Source organism: Anomaloglossus baeobatrachus, chromosome 3 (assembly GCF_048569485.1).
Source record: "Anomaloglossus baeobatrachus isolate aAnoBae1 chromosome 3, aAnoBae1.hap1, whole genome shotgun sequence".
Classification (NCBI taxonomy): domain Eukaryota; kingdom Metazoa; phylum Chordata; class Amphibia; order Anura; family Aromobatidae; genus Anomaloglossus; species Anomaloglossus baeobatrachus.
Genome location: NC_134355.1, coordinates 653,871,427 through 653,886,792, shown reverse-complemented (window position 1 = coordinate 653,886,792; position 15,366 = coordinate 653,871,427).

Sequence of the window (15,366 nt, the reverse complement as noted above, 5' to 3'; positions counted from 1 at the left end):
CAAAGTCAAAAGTTTCCCTCCATGTCATTAGTATTTGGTGGCATTGGCCTTACACTGTGTGACTTGGGTGGAATGTTTTGGATCCTTCCACAAGCTTCTGACAATAGTTGTTAGAAATTTAGGCCCATTTCTCCTGACAGAACTGGTGTACCTGAGCCATGTTTGTAGGTCGTCTTGCTCGTACTGGCCTTTTCAGCTTTGTCCATACATTTTCAATAGGATTGAGATCAGGGCTTTGTGATGGCCACTCCAAAACATTGACTTTGATATCCTTAAGCCACTTTGTAACCAGTTTGGCAGTAGCTTCAGGTCATTGCCAATTTGGAAGACCCATTTCCACCTAAGCTTTAAGTTCCTGGCTGATGTCTTGAGATGTTGCTTCAGTATTGCCACGTAATCTTCTTTCCTTATGATGCCATCTATTTTGTGAGGTGCACCAGTCCCTCCTGCAGCAAAACAACCTCACAACCCAATACTGCCGCCCTCGTGTCTCACAGTTGGGATGGTGTTCTTAGGTTTCAAAGCTTCTTCCTTTTTCCTCCAAACGCAACAATGAGCATTTTGGCCAAACAGTTCAATTTTAGTTTCGTCAGACCACAGGACATGTCTCCAGAAATTAAAGTCTTTGTTGCCCTGTGCATTTGCAAACATTACTCTGGCATTTTTATGTTTGTTTTGGAGTAATGGCTTCTTCCTTGCAGAGTGGCCTTTCAGTCCATGTTGATACATTACTCGTTTCACTGAATAATGACACAATCTTAGCAGCTTCCGCCAGCATCTTCACAAGGTCTTCTACTTTTGTTCTTAAGTTGATATGCACATGTCTGACCAAAGTATGTTCCTCTCTGGTACACAGAACCAGTCTCCTTCCTGAGCGGTATGATGGCTGGACATTCCCATCTTGTTTGTACTTGCGTATAATTGTTTGTACAGATGAACGAGGCACCTTCAGCTATCTGGAAATTGCACCTAAGGATGAACCAGACTTGTGCAAGACCACAATTCTCTTCTGGAGATCTTGGCTGATTTCTTTTGACTTTCTCATGATGCTACAGATAGAAGCAGTGTGTTTCAGGTGTGCATTAAAATGCATCCACAGGTGTGTCTCTTCCATTAACTCAGATGTTGCCAATAAACCTATCAGAAGCTTCCAAAGACATGACGTCATCATATGGGCTGTGCCATATTGTTTAAAGCCATAGTGCTCTTAGTGTATGTAAACTTTTCACTTGTCAGAAAGTAATAAAAATGTCTTAAAACATTATCTCTCATTATTCTGGCATTTGGCAAATAAACATAATTTTGGTTCCTAAGTGACCTAAAACGGGAAAGGTTTACTCTGATTTCATGTCAGTGAGAAAAACCTGCAGATGTGTCTTTTTAGATCATGGATGCACATTTCTAGTTTCAACAATATACTGTATCACCAGACAGAATGATAGCAGCAGAAGAACAGTATGTTGACCTCGGGGGAGGGAGTGACTTAGTAGCTGACATTTATTATACACGGTGCTGCAATTATGGGTAAAATTAATTTTGGTGATTGTGTTTCCAAAAATATATTTTCTTTGCCAACTTTACGTGATGTTTCCATTGCTTTTTACACTATTGATGATCCGGTACATTAGCGCTAGAATCCGTGCACACAGTCCGTATCTGGACGTCCTCGTGCACCAGCGTTACATATCGCACATCTATTCCGCCTTTCTCAGATGAAAAGTCACTGTTTTGTTTTTTTTTCTAGTTGAAGTTAATGATATGTAACTTCAGGATCATTTCCAGCATCATTATACTAAGCCGCTGCGTAGAAACCTACTAATGGTCTAAATGGGATTAAACGTGTCTGTAATTAAATAAATGTGACAGTCTCATGGGAGAAGATCCAGCTCCGCAGAGCAGCACGGAGTAATAATATACAGCCATTATGTATTGCTCTTTGACAAACCATTTAAAGACAAAATTTTATGCAATTGATTTAAACGGAAAGTGATATAAATGTAAGCACATATTCCTGTAGGGGTGGGGAACCTCCGGCCCGCGGGCCGTATGCGGCCCGTGGGCCTTTTTATGCGGCCCCCGGGCACATTCCCAGGGACCGCTGTGTTCTGGCGGCAGCTGCTCTTTTCCCGGCTGCTGGCCCTTTAAATACCACTGCCTGATGACCTGAGGGTAGATGCTAGAATGTATGGGCTCTATCCAGATCCTGACTTCCAGGACCTGACTGCAGCCCATACATTCTAGGCTTAACCCCGACCTGTGCTAGCGTGCTCTGGTGGGCGGGGTAAGCAGCAGGCTGCGATAGTCACAGAAGAGCTGCAGCAGATTTACCAGCCTCCCGTACCTGTGCTGCGCTGTGTGTGACTCTTCCCCCACCCCAGTACTGTGAGCGCTCAAGCCATCACTGCCCCCCTCCCCGCTCAGTGCTGTGTACCCCCTAATGCTGTGTGTGTCACGGGCAGAGGAGGGGACGCTGCGCTCTCCCACTGCTCGGGTCCGGCTGCCGCTGCTGCTGCTGCTCGGTGGCTCGAGCGAGGGGCCGGATCCCTGGGACTCGAGCAGCGTTCCTCGCCCGTGAGTGAAAAGGGGTTTGGTTTTGGGGATTTATTGTCCGTGACGCCACCCACGGTTGTGGTGATTTCTGGTAACACCACCGCTGCTCTGTATGGGGATCCCGGGAGCGGTGACAGGGAGCAGCAGAGTTGTTAGTTCTCCCCTCCGTGGGTAGGGGTTGGTTGTCCCGGGGCCCAGTGATGGGGTGGAGGATAAGGGATGGCAGGCCAGGTGTGGGGCCTGGTGAGGTGCAGGGTCGCGGGGGCAGCGCTGTGCCTCACGGCACGGTGGTACTCAGCCTGAGACGGTGACACAGTTCTCGGTAAAACACACGCCTGGAAAGACGGTTCCCACGGACGGCTGCTGTTGCTTTTCCCCGGTAGTTAACGGTGACTGTCTCTTTCCCTGCACCTTGTGTAATGTTGGTAGTGATGGGTTCCCACCGGTAACCCGCTCCCCGACTTGGATATGGGCCGGAGGAGCCCCTCTTTGCCCGCAGGCGCTGGCCCTGAGAAACTGGTGCCTTGGCGGTGGCGGTGTCTCTCTCATACGGTTGGACTGTTGCCTTCAATCGGAACTTAGTTGTTTGGAGACCCGGAGGTCCCCTTCACTGACGGATTTGGCAAATTCATGGCGACTCCTAGCCTTGCCGGGATCCGAAAGGCCCCTGCCAATGGTGTTGGCTTCTCCTTGTGTACCGGTCCGGTACCGCCGGGTCACCACCCGTCCACGGTCCTCACGGCACCTCCGATAGGCCACTCCTGCAGGCGGTCACCGCCGTCTGCTAACCTTGCTGTCTCCGTCCGGGGCACACACCCGGACCAACTTCAGGCTCTGTTGCTGTCACTTTTCTCCTCACACTCGCTCCTCTACCACTCGACTCCTACTCTCAAACTAACTCCTCCGCACTCAAGCTCTGCCTCCTGAGCTCAACTCTCTCTAACTGCCTGTGTTTTCCCTCCTCCAGGACTGTTTACTCCTTGGTGGGTGGAGACCAACCGCCTGGCTCCACCCCCTGGTGTGGACATCAGCCCCTGGGGAAGGCAACAAGGATTTCTGGTTTAGCTTTGATGTGCCTAACCGGGGTGTAGGGTGTGGTGATGTCATTACCTGTGACCCCTGGCTTGTCCAGGGCGTCACATGTGTTCCATATAATGCTGTGTGTACCCCCTAATGCTGTGTGTACCCCCCAGTGCTGTGTACCCCTTAATGCTGTGTGTACCACCCAGTGCTGTGTACACCCTAGTACAGTGTGTAACCCCAGTGCTGTGTGCCTCCCAGTGCTGTGTACCCCCTAGTACAGTGTGTACTCCTCAGTATTGTGTACCGCCTCAGTGCTGTGTAACCCCCCCACTGCTGTCCGTGCCCCACTAGTGCTGTCTGTACCCCCTGGGTGATGTTTATGCTCCCCCAGTGCTGTCCGCACCACCTAATGCTTTCCATGCTGCCACCAGTGCTGTCCATGCCATGGTCAGTGCTGTCTGTGCCCCCCTTATGCTGTCCGTGCTCCCCAGTGCTGTGTGCCACCCCTCAGTACTGTGTACCCCCCAGTGCTCTGTACTCGCCACTGCTGTCTATACCCCCCAGTCCGTGCCCTCCTGGTGATGTCTATGCTCCCCCAGTCCTGTCTGTGTCTCCCTAGTGATGCCACCTAGTGCAGTCCGTGCGGCCTCCGAGTGCAGTCCGTGCTGCCACCGAGTGCAGTCCGTGCTGCCACCGAGTGCTGTCCGTGCTGCCACCGAGTGCTGTCCGTGCTGCCACCTGTGTTGTCCTTGTCCCCAGTCATGTCTTTGCCACCGCCAGGGCTGTCCATGCCCCCCTAGTGATGTATACGCCCCAGCCCCTCCTGTGATGTGTACTCCCAGTGTCTCCTGTAATTTATGCGCCCCAGCATCTCCTGTGATGTATATGCGCCCCAGCGTCTCCTGTGATGTATATGCCCCAGCTTCTCCTGTGATGTGTATGCCCCCAACATCTCCATACCGAGACAAACCTGGAAAAGCAGTTGTTAGAAGCAAGATGATCAATATCACCGAACATCACAGCTTAACCAAAGAAAAGCAGCTCCAGCAGCCACATTCGGGGGGAGTTAATTAATTGTTTGACCAAATATAGCAGGGTTGTTTTCAAGTTGATAATTTTGTGCGGCCCCCAAAGGTTAGTAGGAAATTCCAAATGGCCCCCGGCAGTAAAAAGGTTCCCCACCCCTGCTGTAGGGAATAAGACCCCTATCAAAATCGCACGTTTAGTGTCCTAATTGCTGCCCCTAATTTTGCAGAAACTAAAGTTTAAGCAACTATCCTAATCCTAGTGCTCAGTGCACCCTTGGTGTGACCAAGAGGCACAATGCACCACTTCTTCCAGTGAATTTGTATCACTTCTCCCCCCTGTGGTGATTGACAGCCCTGTCCTGTTTGAGCTTTCTCTGCACATTGTTTTGCCAAGTACCATATTTAAAGGGATCGGATATGGCTTTAAAGAAGGCGATTAATTTTATTATAATGATTTAATGTTTACAGAAAATAGGAATAGGTGTGATATTGCATACACTTTTGCATAATATAAATCACAAAGGTAAAGTACTTTCACTACACACTACTATAAAAACAAACTTCACCAGTAACAACACATCATATGTCCGAAAACATCATCTGTGAGAAGCAAAGACAGAGAAACTCCTGGGATCCACACCGTGGTGTTATGGGCATTCCCTCCACAGGTTAACAGGCTTCTGACTTCGCTGTAATCTTCACCAGTCTATATCTCACTTGAAAACAAACATTTGTGTAACCAAATGTTGCACAAACTCTAACAGGTTCCATTTCTCCAATATAGTATCCCTCTTCTGAGTGGCCAACTCTTCAGATGTCAATCTACACCAGACAAATACGTCACCGGATGAGACATGCCAAAGCTCCTGGTTTCAGATGTTTTACCATACTATAAACACCCACATTCTCAGTAAACATTGATAAGAGAACTATGTAGTACTGAGTGATACTATAAACATGTATTTTCTCACTAGAATTATAACTCCAGGTGTCTGGGAAAATAACAGAAAAACAAGCTAATGTAAACTATAACTGTTGCAGTCTAATATCTTAAAGGATTTCTTAAAGACAGACTACTAATATGGATTCCTGATGGTCACTAACATGTTAGCACTACAATAGCACTTACGCTAGCCAGAGCTGCCAATTACCAGTGTAGGAAACCGCGATTGCGGGATGCAAAACCAGTGGGTGTAACAGGGCACCGAGCCTCTTGGTCACACCCAGGGTGCACCGATCGCACTAATTGGACTTCATTTTCTGAAAAATGGAGTGCAATTTTTATAGCGACTATATCCTCCACAAAGGTATGTGCTTTAGGTATACTGTCAGTTTGGGCTGACGATCTCCCTTTAAATTTAGAGTACTAGATTTTAGAATGGAAGCTTACAAATCCCCTTTTACATATTTCGGATGTCCCTTGATGTGTCCAGATGTGCAGGGAAGGGTCTGATACACTTATTATTCTGGGATAGTATTGTAAGTGCATCGGAGAGAACAGACCGCAGGTGCTGCAATGTAGAGACAATACAGATCAATATCTAAATGGTACATTTTTGGCATTGCACAAAGAAGCAGAATAACCATGGAATTATACACCTGTCACGAGTCCTCTGTGCAGAGCATATCATACCCTAGGAGATGCTCTTCTGTGTTTTCTGGACTACTGAGCTGGCAGTGACATGAATCCTCTGTGCAGAGTATCTTGCACATTAGTAGATGCTCTTCTGTGTTTTCCTGAGCTACAAGCTGGCAGGTTGATTGATAGCACAGGCTTCCATGTTGGTTCTGGGAAGTGCTGATTGTTCAGGTGTTCCACCTTCCTCGTAATTGCTAATTGCTCTGCTTCATTACTGAGCATGCTCTCACAGAACCCTACCAGTCGTACATTCTGGTTCTGTAGTTGTGCTGTTGGCCTGTGTTCCTGCCTGTGCTCTGATCTTTGTTTCTTGACCCCGGACTGTTGTTTGACTCCTCTCTGCCCACTCCCTGTTCTTATCGTGACCTCCTGACTTTTGACCTCGGACCGTTACCTGACCATGTCTGTTTTCTCCCTGAATCTATTACATGCCCTCCTGGAATTCTGACCCTCGAATTGTGACCTGACTACGCTTCTGAGTACTCCCTGTATATATATGCGTCCTCCTGTTACCAGATTCCGGCTTTCGTGACTACTCTTCCGTCTGTACTATCCGTAAGTAGTGACTTGTATTACAAGACTATTTCTGTGTGGAGTTTTCCTTCCATGTGTTCATTTATTGTAGGTAATTCATGTCTTAGATCAAGTTTCTTTCATCTTTTCAGAGTTCTCCACATGTAGTGTCAGACGTTAAATGACAAAATGACATTATTTAAATGAGGTTTCTCTGTAATTTTTTTTTTATCTCTATCACAATCTGTATTGAAAATAAAGACTATTGGCTACTAGGTTTTTGGGGGGTTTTTTTAGACTCTAATTTCCTCTTGTTTCAGCAATTTCACACGTACATTAGCAGCAATGAACAGACACTGACTTATTCTTTTGCACTGAAGCTTCTAATGAGCGTGTGCCTGTGAAGGCAGGGGGAGCTGTAATATCACATATTGTGATTGGTGGATTCTATGTTCTCAGCTGTTTATAGAGGTGTTATTTGTCATGATTATCCTGCCTCTGCTTTTAAGGAAAAACCAAAAACATGAGCCAAATTATGCTTTGTGTGATGGGGTTACATAAACCGCTCTACAGGAACATAAAACAGAGCTTTAGTACAGACAGAAGAGTAGTCAGGAAAGCCGGGGTCTGGTAACAGGAGGACACGTATGGATACAGCGAGAATTCAGGAGTAGTCAGGTCACGATCCGGCATCCGTATTCCAGGAAGGCACGTAATAACTTCAGGGAGAAAACTGAGACGTAGTCAGATAACGGAAAAAACAGACCATGAATCTTCAGATCCATCATGTATAAAAATACATATTAACCAGGGTCCCACACATATAGTATAGTCCTAAAAATGACCACTAGTACTTATTATTTTAATAAAGTCAGATAGACAAATTTTTATGCAAAAAACAGTATAAATTTATTGTACATAAATAATTAAAGGCACACAGTGCATGAAGTGAATTTTAAAACCATGCATACATATGACAGGACAGTGCGTTAGATCATTTTACGTAATGGCGCTGGTAACGGACAATATATATCTTGGAAGCTAGTTAGTAGGTCAAATATACAATCAGTATGGATGGTTATTAGTACATAACCAATACAATAGTGTTAAACTGGTTAATCACCTGGGAGTAAAAGCCCTATTGATCACAATATATAATATTGCCATATAATGGGAGAGAAACCTCCCATGCTACACAGTACATGGATCACCAGATATATTTGAATCACTGAATATGACTTATATATTCCCAGCACATATGCAATATGCACATATAGGTCAATTAATCACATCAAATGCATCACAAAAAAACCATCATTTATAAATTCATAGCATAGGAGACAATTGTCTGCCACCATTAAATAGCACATTAGTCATTCACTTGGTAAGGTTTGTGCTTATAATACCCAGATCAGGGAAATTATAGTTGTCATCTGGGGGTGTATATCCCAGAAAAAATGCCACTGAAAGTGCTATATATGGTGCAGAATCAATCATCAATTGATTATCAATCGTACGCTCTCCCCCCCACCATAGTACAATGTGGGCATACAAGTCATAATTCATTAGAGCTAACACAGAAAAATGTCATGGACTGCACGATAAGCAAAACACAAGCTCCAAGCCTCCTCGTGGTTAGCACTGTTAAGGATAACCAAAGAGCATTATATGCGAGCCTCATGATAGAACATACCAGCTGTAGCCATAGGATACTGAACGCACTGCCCCGCACCTGACGGAGCTCTTGCGAAACGCGTCAGGTGCGGGGCAGTGCGTTCAGTATCCTATGGCTACAGCTGGTATGTTCTATCATGAGGCTCGCATATAATGCTCTTTGGTTATCCTTAACAGTGCTAACCACGAGGAGGCTTGGAGCTTGTGTTTTGCTTATCGTGCAGTCCATGACATTTTTCTGTGTTAGCTCTAATGAATTATGACTTGTATGCCCACATTGTACTATGGTGGGGGGGAGAGCGTACGATTGATAATCAATTGATGATTGATTCTGCACCATATATAGCACTTTCAGTGGCATTTTTTCTGGGATATACACCCCCAGATGACAACTATAATTTCCCTGATCTGGGTATTATAAGCACAAACCTTACCAAGTGAATGACTAATGTGCTATTTAATGGTGGCAGACAATTGTCTCCTATGCTATGAATTTATAAATGATGGTTTTTTTGTGATGCATTTGATGTGATTAATTGACCTATATGTGCATATTGCATATGTGCTGGGAATATATAAGTCATATTCAGTGATTCAAATATATCTGGTGATCCATGTACTGTGTAGCATGGGAGGTTTCTCTCCCATTATATGGCAATATTATATATTGTGATCAATAGGGCTTTTACTCCCAGGTGATTAACCAGTTTAACACTATTGTATTGGTTATGTACTAATAACCATCCATACTGATTGTATATTTGACCTACTAACTAGCTTCCAAGATATATATTGTCCGTTACCAGCGCCATTACGTAAAATGATCTAACGCACTGTCCTGTCATATGTATGCATGGTTTTAAAATTCACTTCATGCACTGTGTGCCTTTAATTATTTATGTACAATAAATTTATACTGTTTTTTGCATAAAAATTTGTCTATCTGACTTTATTAAAATAATAAGTACTAGTGGTCATTTTTAGGACTGTAGTCAGATAACGGTCCGGGGTAAAAGCCAAGAAGTCATGACAGGCACAGGGAGCGGGCAAAGAGAAATCGAGCAACAGTCCAGGGTCAGAAAACAGAGATCAGAACAAAGCAAAGACACAGTTTAACAGCACAACTACAGAACCAGAATGTATAACTGGGGGAGCATGCTCAGTAAAGAAACAGGGAAATTACTAGAAAGATGAAACACCTGAGCACACATCTCCCAGAACTAGCATGGAAGCCAGCGCTGTCAATCAACCTGCCAGCTCAGTGATCCAGAAAACACACCAGAGCATCTCCAGTGCAAGATGCTCTGCACAGAGGAATCGTGACACAGCGTTTACAGACAGTTTTACTTGCAGTATGCCCACTCAGATTCGGATACCCTTCTCCTCAGAAGTATCCCAGTGGACCTAAGTCAGCCTCCACTGACTGGCCCCGGTCAGCATATACCCTCTTCTTGCATGAGGTTCTCTCCTGGAAATAAAGCAGTCTCCACACTCTGACCATGTGTCAAACAAACAGTCTCCATTTTAACAGATGACACACTCCCATGGCCAGAGGTAGGTGGATAGCCAGACCCACCCATCTCTCCAGCTATCCGTAAAACCTGTCCCTGGTACGCCCTAAGAAGACTGGTGGCACTACAAGTACCAGAATGGATGTTCAGATTTACATCACTTCTGTGATACATACAGTGGCATTCAAAAGTTTGAGCACCTCTGGTCAAGTTTACTGATATTCTGAACAATTAAGCAAGTTGAAGATGAAATTACAGTTAGGTCCAGAAATATTTGGACAGTGGCACAATTTTCGCGAGTTGGGCTCTGCATGCCACCACATTGGATTTGAAATGAAACCTCTACAACAGAATTCAAGTGCAGATTGTAACATTTAATTTGAAGGTTTGAACAAAAATATCTGATAGAAATTGTAGGAATTGTCACATTTCTTTACAAACACTCCACATTTTAGGAGGTCAAAAGTAATTGGACAAATAAACCAAACCCAAACAAAATATTTTTATTTTCAATATTTTGTTGCGAATCCTTTGGAGGCAATCACTGCCTTAAGTCTGGTACCCATGGACATCACCAAACGCTGGGTTTCCTCCTTCTTAATGCTTTGCCAGGCCTTTACAGCCGCAGCCTTCAGGTCTTGCTTGTTTGTGGGTCTTTCCGTCTTAAGTCTGGATTTGAGCAAGTGAAATGCATGCTCAATTGGGTTAAGATCTGGTGATTGACTTGGCCATTGCAGAATGTTCCACTTTTTTGCACTCATGAACTCCTCGGTAGCTTTGGCTGTATGCTTGGGGTCATTGTCCATCTGTACTATGAAGCGCCGTCCGATCAACTTTGCAGCATTTGGCTGAATCTGGGCTGAAAGTATATCCCGGTACACTTCAGAATTCATCCGGCTACTCTTGTCTGCTGTTATGTCATCAATAAACACAAGTGACCCAGTGCCATTGAAAGCCATGCATGCCCATGCCATCACGTTGCCTCCACCATGTTTTACAGAGGATGTGGTGTGCCTTGGATCATGTGCCGTTCCCTTTCTTCTCCAAACTTTTTTCTTCCCATCATTCTGGTACAGGTTGATCTTTGTCTCATCTGTCCATAGAATACTTTTCCAGAACTGAGCTGGCTTCATGAGGTGTTTTTCAGCAAATTTAACTCTGGCCTGTCTATTTTTGGAATTGATGAATGGTTTGCATCTAGATGTGAACCCTTTGTATTTACTTTCATGGAGTCTTCTCTTTACTGTTGACTTAGAGACAGATACACCTACTTCACTGAGAGTGTTCTGGACTTCAGTTGATGTTGTGAACGGGTTCTTCTTCACCAAAGAAAGTATGCGGCGATCATCCACCACTGTTGTCATCCGTGGACGCCCAGGCCTTTTTGAGTTCCCAAGCTCACCAGTCAATTCCTTTTTTCTCAGAATGTACCCGACTGTTGATTTTGCTACTCCAAGCATGTCTGCTATCTCTCTGATGGATTTTTTCTTTTTTTTCAGCCTCAGGATGTTCTGCTTCACCTCAATTGAGAGTTCCTTAGACCGCATGTTGTCTGGTCACAGCAACAGTTTCCAAATGCAAAACCACACACCTGTAATCAACCCCAGACCTTTTAACTACTTCATTGATTACAGGTTAACGAGGGAGACGCCTTCAGAGTTAATTGCAGCCCTTAGAGTCCCTTGTCCAATTACTTTTGGTCCCTTGAAAAAGAGGAGGCTATGCATTACAGAGCTATGATTCCTAAACCCTTTCTCCGATTTGGATGTGAAAACTCTCATATTGCAGCTGGGAGTGTGCACTTTCAGCCCATATTATATATATAATTGTATTTCTGAACATGTTTTTGTAAACAGCTAAAATAACAAAACTTGTGTCACTGTCCAAATATTTCTGGACCTAACTGTATCTGTAAAAGCCATAAAGTTAAGGATAACACATATCCTCTGCATTTTAGACAAAAAAAAAAACATAGATTTTTTACATTTTTAAATTCACAACAAAAAATAAAGTTGGCCAATGCAAAATATTAGGTACCCTGCATGGTTAGTACCTGCAGCACCCCCTTTGGTATCAAAGCTTGGGGGGTCACGTCGCTCTGAAGGGAAGCTGGCGCTACGTGAGGGGATTTCGGTGGGGAAGGTTCACGGCCGAGGCCGTGGTGTTTAGGGATGTAAGTTTGTGACGCCACCCACGGGTTGTGGTGAATGTGGACACCACCGCTGCCATTAACTAGGCTCCCAGGGACGGTGTTATGCAGCCTGGTGTTGACCCCTCCGTGGGCAGGGGGTGATGGTCCCGGGGCCCGGTGGTTGAGAGGTGCGGGCAAGATGGTGTGGTGCGGTGCACGGCCCGAGGGCACTGTTGTACTCACTATGACAGATACACAGGAGTCTCTGGTAAACCAAAAGGATGGTGGTTAGTGCCCGCAGCCGGCTGCGCTTTGCCCCTTTCTCAGGTTGGTGGTTCCCGCCTTTCTCCTGCACCTCTGTGGTAGAACTTGACTGCCTGTGCTTCAGCAACGGTAGTCTGCTCCCCGGCTTGATGTGTGTCGGGGAACCCGTTTGCCCGCAGGTGCTGGCCCGTGGGATCTTTCTGCCTGTGCGGTGGCTTTCTATCCCCCTCGGTGGGCTGTTGCCGTCTTTCGGCTCTTAGGACAAGAAAGGACCTAAGGTCCAGACCTCAATCAGTGAATTCAACGTGGTCCAGTGGCTTCTCGACCTCGTTCTGGGTCTGAGTACCCCTCCTGGTACTCCGGTTTCCAGTTGGCTCCCCGGTTCGGTACCGGCGGGCCACTATCCTGTCCCGGTCCCTTACGGTTCCACCAGCCATCTTCCCGGCTCCTGCAGCCGGCAACCACTGTCTGCCTCCTAGCCAGACGTGACTGGGCTCCAACCCAGACACCTGCAGCCCCCATGCAGTGGTGGATCCCGTGCCTATAGCCCATACAGCCTCTCTCCTCACACATGTGCTACTGAGGAAGGTCCAACTTGGGCCAAAAACGTTTTTGTCACGCACATGAATAAATAAATATACTTTTCATCGTACCCTGGGAGTGCCTTGTTACTTCTTATACACCTGGTGTTAGACTGTGGCAGACCTGGACACAGGTCTGCACTTGAACTCCACTCCACTTCACTGTCAAAACTAATCTAATCTGTTTTTCCTGTCTCAGGGCCTATGAACTCCTCGGTGGGCGTGGCCAACCACCTGGCTCTGCCCCCCAGGTGTGAACATCAAACCCTGAGGGAGGTGACTAGGGTTTGTAGGTTGGCTGCTGTCACCTTATTATGGGCTGGTGTTTTTGCAGGGGGTCTACCTGTGACTACCTGGCTAGTCCGGGGCATCACATAAATGTTTTTTGTAGCCAGCCAAGAGTCTTTCAATTCTTGTTTGAGGGATTTTCATGCTTTCTTCCTTGGAAAAGTCTTCTTGTTCTGTGAGATTCCTGGGTCCTCTTGCATGCACTTCTCTTTTGCGGTCTAGCCACAGATTTTCAATGATGTTCAGATCAGGAGACTGTGAGGGCCATTGTAAAACCTTCAGCTTGTACCTTTTGACATAGGCTAATGTGGATTTTGAATTGTGTTTAGGATCCTTATCCATTTGTAGAAGTCATCCTCTTTTCAACTTCAGCTTTTTTTACAGATGGTGTTGTTTGCTTGAAGAATTTGTTAAACTTTAATTGAATCCATTCTTCCCTCTACCCGTGAAATGTTCCCAGTGCCATTGGATAGAACACAAGCCAAAGCATGATTAATCCACCCCCATGCTTAATGGTTGGCGAGATGTTCTTGTCATGACTTTCTGTCTCCTTTTTTTCCCAAACATTTGGTTTGATCATTGTGGCCAAGGAGTTCTATTTTAACCTCATCAGTTAACACGACTTGTTTCCAAAATACATCAGTCTTGTTTAGATGTTATTTTGCAGACTTCTGATGCTAAATTTTATGGTTAGGACGCAGGAGAGGTTTTCTTCAGATGACTCTTCCATGAAGGCCATTTTTCTGTAGGTGTCTCTGAATAGTAGAACAATGTACCACAACTCCAGAGTCGGCTAAATCTTCCTGAAGGGCTTTTGCAGTGAAGTGAAGGTTCTGATTTGCCTCTCTAGCAATCCTACGAACAGCTCTCACAGAAATTTTGCTTGGTTTTCCAGACCTTATCCTGACCTCCACTGTTTCTGTAAGTGCCATTTCTGAATTACTTTTCAATCTGAGGAAAGGGCAACTTGAAAACGCTTTACTATTTTCTTCTCGCTTTCTTCTGCTTTGTGGGCCTTCACCATTTTGATTTTCAGAGTGCTAGGCAGCTGCTTTGAAAAACCCATGGCTGTTGTTTTATTTGCACAAGGTTAGAGGAAGCTGGGTTTTTATAAAGCTGTGAAATTTGCATCACGTGCCCTTCCTAACTATGATAATGAACAAGCCACAAACCTAACAGGCTAATTAAGGTCTGAAATGATAGTCAAAGTTATCTGAGCACACAAATCTCCAAGGGTGTTTAAACTTTTGCATTGGCCCATTTTCATTTTTGTAGTTTTTAAAATGTTAAAGATGAAAATATTTTATTTGTTCTTACCTAAAATATAAAGGAAATGTGTCATCTTTAACTTTATGCCTTTTAGAGATCATTTCATTTTCAACTTGATTAACTGTTCACAATAACAGTAATTTTGACCAGTGGTGCTCAAACTTCTGCATAGCACTGTACCAGCAACCATCTTACAGTTGGTATACATGCCCTGCATACACCGTGTGCAGAATTATTAGGCAAGTTGTATTTTAGAGGATTTTGTTTCATTATTGATCAACAACTATGTTCTCAATCAACCCAAAAGACTCATAAATATCACAGCTTAATATTTTTGGAAGTTGGAGTGGTTTTTTTTTTAGATTTGGCTATTTTAGGAGGATATCTGTTTGTGTAGGTAACTATTACTGTGCAGAATTATTAGACAACTTAATAAAAACCAAATATATTCCCATCTCACTTGTTTATTTTCACCAGGTAAACCAATATAACTGCACAAAATTTAGAAATAAACATTTCTGACATGCAAAAACAAACCCCCCAAAATTTAGGGACCAATATAGCCACCTTTCTTTATGATGACACTCAACAGCCGACCATCCATAGATTCTGTCATTGCTTGATCTGTTTACGATCCACATTGCGTGCAGCAGCCACCACAGCCTCCAGACACTGCTCCGAGAGGTGTACTGTTTTCCCTCCCTGTAGATCTCACATTTTATGAGGGTCCACAGGTTCTCTATGGGGTTCAGATCAGGTGAACAAGGGGGCCATGTCATTATTTTTTCATCTTTTAGACCTTTACTGGCCAGCCACGCTGTGAAGTAGTTGGATGCGTGTGATGGAGCATTGTCCTGCATGAAAATCATGTTTTTCTTGAACGATACCGACTTCT